We start from the raw sequence: 8,292 nt of genomic DNA, 5'->3' as shown, positions 1-8,292 counted from the left end.
ATATATATATATAATTTTTCTCTTTGCCTATTAAAGTAATAGCTTTGGAAAGACATCTGGATTTATGTGCCCATAGCAGCATCTTTAGCAATTTAGTAGAAATAGTAAGCTCCCACCTATCGGAAATATAAAACAAATACTAAAAGGCCAAACCATTTAAGCAGACTGGGGATTGTAGGCAAAGGAAAGTGAATACTTGGAAAAAATTTAATGTTAAGCCTGAGATTTAAATAAGTATGTTTAGTATTAGTGGAGAAGTGCAATGGAATAATAACTATAATTTATGTATCATGTCGAGTTTACAAAGTACTTTCACATATATCATCTCATTCATTCTCAAAATAGTCCTACAGTGGTTATTACCATTATCATTCCCATTTTACAAATGAGGAAATTAAGATGCAAGGAACAGGCATGTAAATGGTGGGGCTGTGACTCATGCCTCCCTCTTCTGACTGTGCGGCTCCCTCAGGAATCTCAAATGAAGAAACCACTTGTCAAAGGGGGCTATTAAGTTACCCAGCAGAAAATTCAGGATTTATGGGAATATTCTTTATCTTCATTTACCAGCACATTAGGACTGGGTCATGTGTGGTTATTAAGCATTTGAAATGTGATTGTATGATGATGAAGTGAATTCTTTTATTTATTTCATTTTAAGAACAGTAATTCAGTAACTCTATAAAATAATAACATTGCAAAGAATGGGAGTTCTACAGCACTTCTTTGTGCTCATGGAGAAACTGCTCACAGAAGAGAGGGATATGCATAGTCTAAAATCAGGAAAGATATGTATCAACAGTGTTTCCTGTCCCCAAACTTATTGAGTCTGTGCTTTGAGCAAGTCTGAGAAGTTGGAGTGCCTGACAAAGACTGCAGCACTGCATCAGAATTTGAGGAAAATTTATTAACAACCTGAGAGACGCAGATGATCTAACCTTGCCTTCAGGCAGCAAAGAAGACTTGAAACTCTTATGAAGTCCAAAGCCTTTGGCTGTCAGTATAGATTACACCTCAATGTCAAGAAAACTAACATCTTCACAACTTGACCAATAAACAACATCATGGCAAATGTGGATAAAAAAGATTGAAGTTGTCAAAGATTTCATTTTACCTGGATCCTCAATCAATGTCTATGAAAATAGCAGTAAGAAATAAAACCAGAAGGATCATAAGAGACAAAATGAGATAAAATTTAGAAAGTGCAGCATATGACATAGATTCGCAAATAGAGCCAGAAATGCACAACCAGAAGAGGACAAATTTGATAAATGGAACCTTCTAAAGATTAAGGTTTTGGGTGCATAAAAATATTTTTCCAACAGGGTGAAAAGAAAACTTATAGACTGGGAAAAAACATTTGGCAATGACATTTCAGACAAGAGTTTCAAAATTAAAGTTCACAGACCAGTACAAGGGCCTCCACGAGAAAAGATCAATAACCCAATTACAAATCACAACCATGAGATACCATCTCAACCCAGTAGCAGTACCAAAGTTTAACAGGACAGCAAGTAATAGATGCTGGTGAGGAGATGGGGAGATTGGCACTCACATGCACAGCTGGAGGGATTGTAAAATGGTACAATCACTCTGGAACGCAGTTTGACATTTATGTTCCCTTTGCACATAGAAGTCCCATATGATCCAGCTACTCCACTGCTAGAAATATACCCCAAAGAAATGAAAACTAGGACACTGACAGCAATCTGTTCATAGCAGCATTATTCACAAGAGCAAGAAATTGTGGTCAGCAAAAAGGAGGAAGATTTCAATGAGATGGGTTGAACACAATGGTGACAACAAATGGCTCAAGCAGAGAGATGGTTGTGAGGATGTCAGAGAACCAAGCAGTGTTTCCTTCTGTTGTACATGTAACAACAGCAGCTAATGTATTTATTACTGGGCAAATGTAGGTAAAGCAGCGCTTCTCCAAGTGAAGTCCCAGGATAATAGCATAGCATAGTACTGAACTTACTAAAAATGCAAAACCTTGGGTCCTTGGAGCTACCAAATCAGAAATTCTGATTAGTAGGGTCTACTAATAAGCTTTTGAAAAATCATACAAGCAAAGTTTAGGAATCACTGCTTAACAAAAAGTGGTAAATTTAGAGAAAAAGATCAGATAGAGATTTAAATAGGTAAGAGGCAAGGTAAGGAAAGCACAAATGAACCATGGAATAATTGCAGATGGAGGATCTCTGTGGAAGATGCAAAAAGCTAATCAGAAAAGAAATGGCTTTTGCATCATTTCAGAGAACTGTTATTTAGACTAGAGCCATTGCCAATGGCTGTTTTGCTTGCTTGGAAAGCCTTTGTGTGATTCCGCCCATGGCATATAAGAACTTTACAAGGATTGTAAGGTGAAAGCAGAAGACCCTCACAGAGGGAGTGGCCATGATTTGACCTTTGGAACCTTGAATTTTAACCTTAGGCTGGGACTGCAGAATTCCAGTATAACCAGAGGCATAAACCACCAATTCTGTTCTGCAATAACCATATCCCTGTCACCACTATCACCACGACATCCGACGCTACATCAGTCGAAAATAAAAAATTTTTAAAAGTTAAGCCTCACTGCATTGGAGGATTAATGTGTGCTTGGAGACAAGTTGCACAAAGTTATTAAGAGTCCATTATTCCTAGCAATATCCCCCATATTACATGATTCTTACATTGAAAAACTAGATCCTTAGAGAATTTAAGAAGTTCATGCTGCTCAGAAGGTCACACTCAGTGGTAGCTCTTAAGAATCAATCCATTAGGGTTTCTTTAAGTTCTTAACGTATTTAATCAGAGCGCTTTTTGAACTCCAAGAATAATTTTGTTGAGCTTACCCAGCCAGCTATAAATTAAGCAACCACACCTCCCAGAGACTTTTAGGATGCTTTCCCATTGTGTCAGACCCCAAGTGTGCAATAGCTAAACTACTCTGTTTTTTAAATACGGAGAACTATAACACTCTATGGCCCAGACTTCTCCAAAGATATCTTTGCTTGTTGAAAGTAGCCGAAGTAAACTTTGTGATTTGTTTTTCTCCAGTTATGCTGTGGGTTTCAAAATAGACTCCACTGACGTTGGATTGTCATATTTTAATTATTAATTAATTGTATGACTCCATTATTACATAATAAATACATTCTACTGTATTATCTTTTGGGTTCTCTTATATCTCTTTACAGTTTGATTATAAATCTAAACTTATCTTTTATTTTCTTTGCTGTCTTGAGGTGAATCTGCCATAACCCATAAAAAGTTTCCTCTTCGTTTTTAAAATCAGCATTGCATTTAGAGGGGAAACAATTTGTCTTTAATTTCGCAAGCAACATGTCAAAGCTAAGTATAACATAGTTAAGGCAAAAAGGAATAAGAAAATATTATATTCTATAGTACATGAATAAATCAGATAAATTAAGGGGGCTTTATTTTCACTTGCTGAAGCTGAACTTAACTAGGAAAAATGTATGTGTTTTCTTTCCATCTCTACTGCCTCGTCCATTTCCTCCCTCCTTCCTCCCCCTTCTCCTCTCAACCCCCAGCCCCCAATCCTTTCTCCTTTGGTGTGTGGCCACAGACAGAAATTTATGGCAGGGGCCAACCTCTTTTACACTCCACACAAAGCTTGCTGACTTGAGAGAGTTTGTCCGCTCTCTCCCAGAAAAAACACCTGCAGTACGCTCCCCAAGAAACCTGGAGAGATGGGAGATTAATGTGGCTGTAATAGCCGGGCAGTGTTTTTGGTATTATGCCCTCTCCCCAGGTAGGTGGGTCTTTTCCGAGATGATACCAATTATTTATTGCTGAAACATCTGTTGATAACTGCAGCTGCCCTTGTGAAACAAAGCATATCACAGGGTCACAGGCTATGAGGACCTAAAATCTTACCTCATGCTAGTTTTAGACTATTCAGAATACCCTCAAGTCCATGGGTTACCATCATCTTTAATGTCTCATCGTGCCGTAGAAAATACTTTGTAAACACTGCACTGCCCTGCAGGCTTTGAAGTATTATTTCATCTTCATTGGTAATTTATATTCCAGTGCCATTGTACTATGGGAAAAAGAGGGGGAACCTTTTTTGTTTTCCATCTAATTGTATATCGCCTGACACTTTGACCTGTATTATTAGTATTAGTCAGAAAAAGGATTTTCTCCCTCTCTTATTTAAAAATAAAATTTCAAGGGAAAGTAGGCGCTCCTTCAGCTCTTTTCACTCAAAACAATGTTTACACTCTGAAAAGGAAAGATGAAAAGCACGAGCAACTTTTTTCAAGTGTTGAAGAAGGGCATTTCAGTTTGTGAAAGAGAACAGTAAGGCCCTTATAAATATCATTCAGCAAAACCTTTGATGGATTTTTCAAAAAAGTGTGGAAGGCATTCCCACTGGCTGCTGTTTAGCGGGGTTTGGGGGTGGAGGTAGAGCTCTTCTAGGGTGCCAGGGAAAGAAGACCCCAGCCTCAATATCAATGCCACTTTTTGTTACTTCCTCACAAGTGTTCACTCTCTTCTAAAATAACACTTTCTGTACAATTAAAATAAAGCTTTTAAAAGGCGGAGAAAGAACATATTTGGACTTGCATGCCTGTGGCATTGGGAGCAGACTGGGCTGCAGAGTCAGAAAGAATTGCTGCAGCAGAGCCTGATAGGAGGCTTCTTTGCTTCCATCTGGGGATCCTGATGTTGATGGGGGCCAGTCTCTCCCCAAATCAGTTTTTGTGGAGGGAGCAAGCATGCTCTATCAGCCCTGAATTTCGTATAGTGCCTTTTTAGGGAAACAACTGGGTTAATTTCTATAGACAAAGTTTCACAACCCTTGCCTCCAAGGGACCTCATTGCACTTCTTCTAAGACAGATTTGTTTGTTCTTTTGGTAGCAGTCTATGACATAGTAAATAGTTTTTGCTAAAGCACATTTATAAGCATTAGTCATTTGTTGGTACTTTTTATTCATTGTACAACTTTCACAGACCTACAAAGCAATTGAAAGGCCTATGGCTTTGTTCAGGCCCACTTTGGTCTTTAAACTGATGCACTTCCACTTTAGTACTTTTAAGAGGTCCTTGACAACAAATTTGTTCAATGCAACATGTCTTTTGATTTTTTGCCCATTGCTACTGTGAGTGTTGATTGTGGCTCCAAGTAAAATTAAGTCACTGACAATTTCAGTCTTTTCTCCATCTATCGTGACGTTACCTATTGGTCTGTGGTAAAGGAGCTTTCTAGGGGTTGAGATGTAATCTCTGTTGAAAGGTATAATCTTTCCTTTTCTTCATTCTTACTTTCTGCAAGCAAGGTTGTGTCATTTGCATACCTCAGGTTGTTGATGAGTCTTCCTCCTGTCCTGATGCTTCCTCCTGTTCCTTCTTCATATAATCTACAGAATGCTTTGCTCAGCATAGAGATTGAATACATATGGAAAAGAGACACAACTCTGGTACATAACTTTCCTGATTTTTAACCATGGACTATTTTTCCTGTTCCAACAATTGTTTTTTTGTCTCTGGACACATTTCAAATGAGGACAACTAAAAGTTCTGGAATTTCTGTTCTGTTCAATGTTATACATTAGTTGAATGCCTTTGCATAGTCAATAAAACATAAGCAACTATCTTTCTAAAGTTCTGTTTTCAGCTAGGATGCATCTGACATTGGCACCATTATCCCTCATTCCATAGCCTCTTCTCAACCCAGCTTGAATTTTTGGAAGTTCTCTATTCATGCAGTCTTTCAACAGTTTTTTAAATAGTTTTCAGCAACATTTTACTTTAATGTAATATTAATGATATTGTTTTATAATTTCCATACCTTGTTGGATCACCTTTAAATAAAAGAACATAAACATGGATATTTTATAGTCAATTGACCAGGTAACTATCCTCCAAATTTCTTGACAGAGGTTAGTAAGTATATCCCAGGTTTTATCTGTTTTCTGAAACACCTCAACTGGTATTACATCAGTTACTGGAACCTTATTTTTTTTGCCAATACTTTCATTGCATCTTTCTTCAGTATCATTGATTCTTCATCACTTCCTAAAATGAGTCAGTGTCCACCAACTCTTTTTTTATAAAATAACTCTATGTAGTCACTGCACCTTCTTTTAATTGTGATCTAAGTGGATTTTTTTTAAGTTGACTTTTCATTCATTAATTTATACAGATTTATGCATCTTCCCTCCACATTAGTTTCTTCTTTTGCTACTTCCTTGATCAGTCAGTATTTTGTTCTTGGAATCCTTAAGTATTTCAACTCCAGGATTGACTTCATTAGACAGTTCCTTTAGATGAGAAATTCCAAATGAGTTCTTCCATTTTTGTTTCTAACCAAACATTCTTTGCACATTTCATCATAACATTTTGCTTTGTTTTCTCAGGCTGCCCTTTGAAATGTTCTGTTTCAGCTCTCTTACTTCATCATTTTTTCCCCTTTTTGATGATGTTGAAAGTCAGGAAAGATGTAGGCAGGTTAGTGTCCTTTCCTCATATCTATGCAATCAGTACTCTGAGCAAATTGTTGAAGAAACTGGCCTCTATGAAAAAGAAAGTGGCATCAGGATTAGAGGAAGATTCACCAACAATCTGATGGTACATACAACCTTGCTTGCTGAAAATGAGGAGAATTTGAAACACTTGCTGCAGAAAGTTAAACACTCCAGCCTTCAAAAGGATTGCATCTTAACATCAAGAGGACAAAAATCTCCACCACTGGACTGACAAGCAACATCACAAAAGACGGAGAAAAGATTAAAATTGTCAACAATTTTGTCTTACTTGGATCACAGTCTACACCCTTGTTACCAGAAGTCTGGCAATCAGGTAATGTATTGAGGCAGGAAAGTCTGCAGTCAGAGACATCTCCAAATTACATAGGAGAAATTACGTCAGTTTGAAGACTAAGATATGCCTGATTTGGGCCATAGTCTGTTCATAGATAATGAATAAGGACAACGGAAGAAAAACTGATGCCTTTGAACTGTGGTGCTGGAAAAGCACACTGAATGTCTCACAGACTGCCGAAAAAACAAGCAGACAAGTCTTGGAAAAAGTGCAATCAGAATGCTCCTTGGAAGTAAAGCTTCATCTCCATACTTTGAGCATGGTACTAGGAGGAGCTCTTCACTGGAGAAAGACATCATGCTTGGAAAGGTGGAGGGACGGCCCGGGAGAGGAAGACCCTAGATGAGATGGTTTGATACATTAAGTGGGGTAATGGGGATAGGTGTGTCAGAGATTGACTCAAAATAGGACAGGGTTCAGAGCTATTATAGATAGGGCTGCTATGAGTCTCATGTGACTTGATAGTAAACAACAACAACAACAAATCATCAAGTTGAAGCCAATTCATAGCTAACCCTCCATTAGATTTCCAAGGTTGTAAATTCCACAGAAGATTTCCCATCTTTCCACTCTGGAGTAGAATTTGAATTTCTAATTACAGATCTGACTAAGCCACTAAGAATGTCCTTGAAGCATATATGTCATCTCCTCCCGTGTGATTAACTGCCTCTGAAAATCCACTGGAGAATCAGTTATGGATCAGTTCTGACCCTATAGTACGTAGCAGCAACAACAACAAAGACAGAGATGAAGAAATTAAGGCTTTTTACTTACTTTTACAGTCTGAAATTGATCAAACATGAAATCAAAATGCATTAATAGTAATTGGTGACTAAAATGCAAAAGTTGGAAACAAAATGTAAAGACTTGTGAATGCAAGATACAGCCTTGGTGGCAGAAAAGGGGCTAGATAGAATTGTGCACAACCACTGATTTAGTCATTGCAATTACCTCTTTTAAAAAAACAGAAGGGAACTACGTATTTAGATGTCCCCTGATGGACTACTTCTATGGAAAGAGATAGTGGAAAAGACCATTATTGTGAAAATAGATTACTGGTAAGATATGTCCCAAAGTCCAAAGAGGGGGTGGGGGAGGAGAGAGGAAGAAGGAGGGAATCTCAAAGCCACAGAGTTTGCTGGGCAGGGTGAAGAGTTGAAGAAATTAGGAAAGATACAGTGGGGCCCTGAAAAGATAGGGTAATGATGGGTGTGGATCAATGGTGAGTAATTTTATAAAACACAGTGCGTGAGAATGATAATGTGAAACACACTGTGAATGGAAGAATGCATGAAATACAGTGTAAATAAATGAAACATAACATATTTGACTTTTGTATGTAGATCAATATAAAATAAAATATAGGAAAAAACAAGGCCAGGAACCGATTGTGGAACAGACTGGACTGTATATTAACACATGCAAGTTCAAATTGTAGATGGATAAAATGAAAACAA

General features: G+C 37.7%; 1 protein-coding gene across 1 annotated transcript in view; it reads left to right on the top strand.

Moving 5' to 3' along the window:
- The window catches only part of ALPK1 (alpha-kinase 1), a 113,035-nt gene that overhangs the window by 10,428 nt on the left and 94,315 nt on the right, over positions 1–8,292 (top strand). The window lies entirely within an intron of this gene.

Source organism: Elephantulus edwardii, unplaced genomic scaffold (assembly GCF_000299155.1).
Source record: "Elephantulus edwardii isolate Elephantulus edwardi_28Jun2011 unplaced genomic scaffold, EleEdw1.0 scaffold00012, whole genome shotgun sequence".
NCBI lineage: Eukaryota > Metazoa > Chordata > Mammalia > Macroscelidea > Macroscelididae > Elephantulus > Elephantulus edwardii.
Note: the sequence above shows the minus strand (reverse complement) of the source record. Positions and strands in the feature narration are given on the sequence as shown.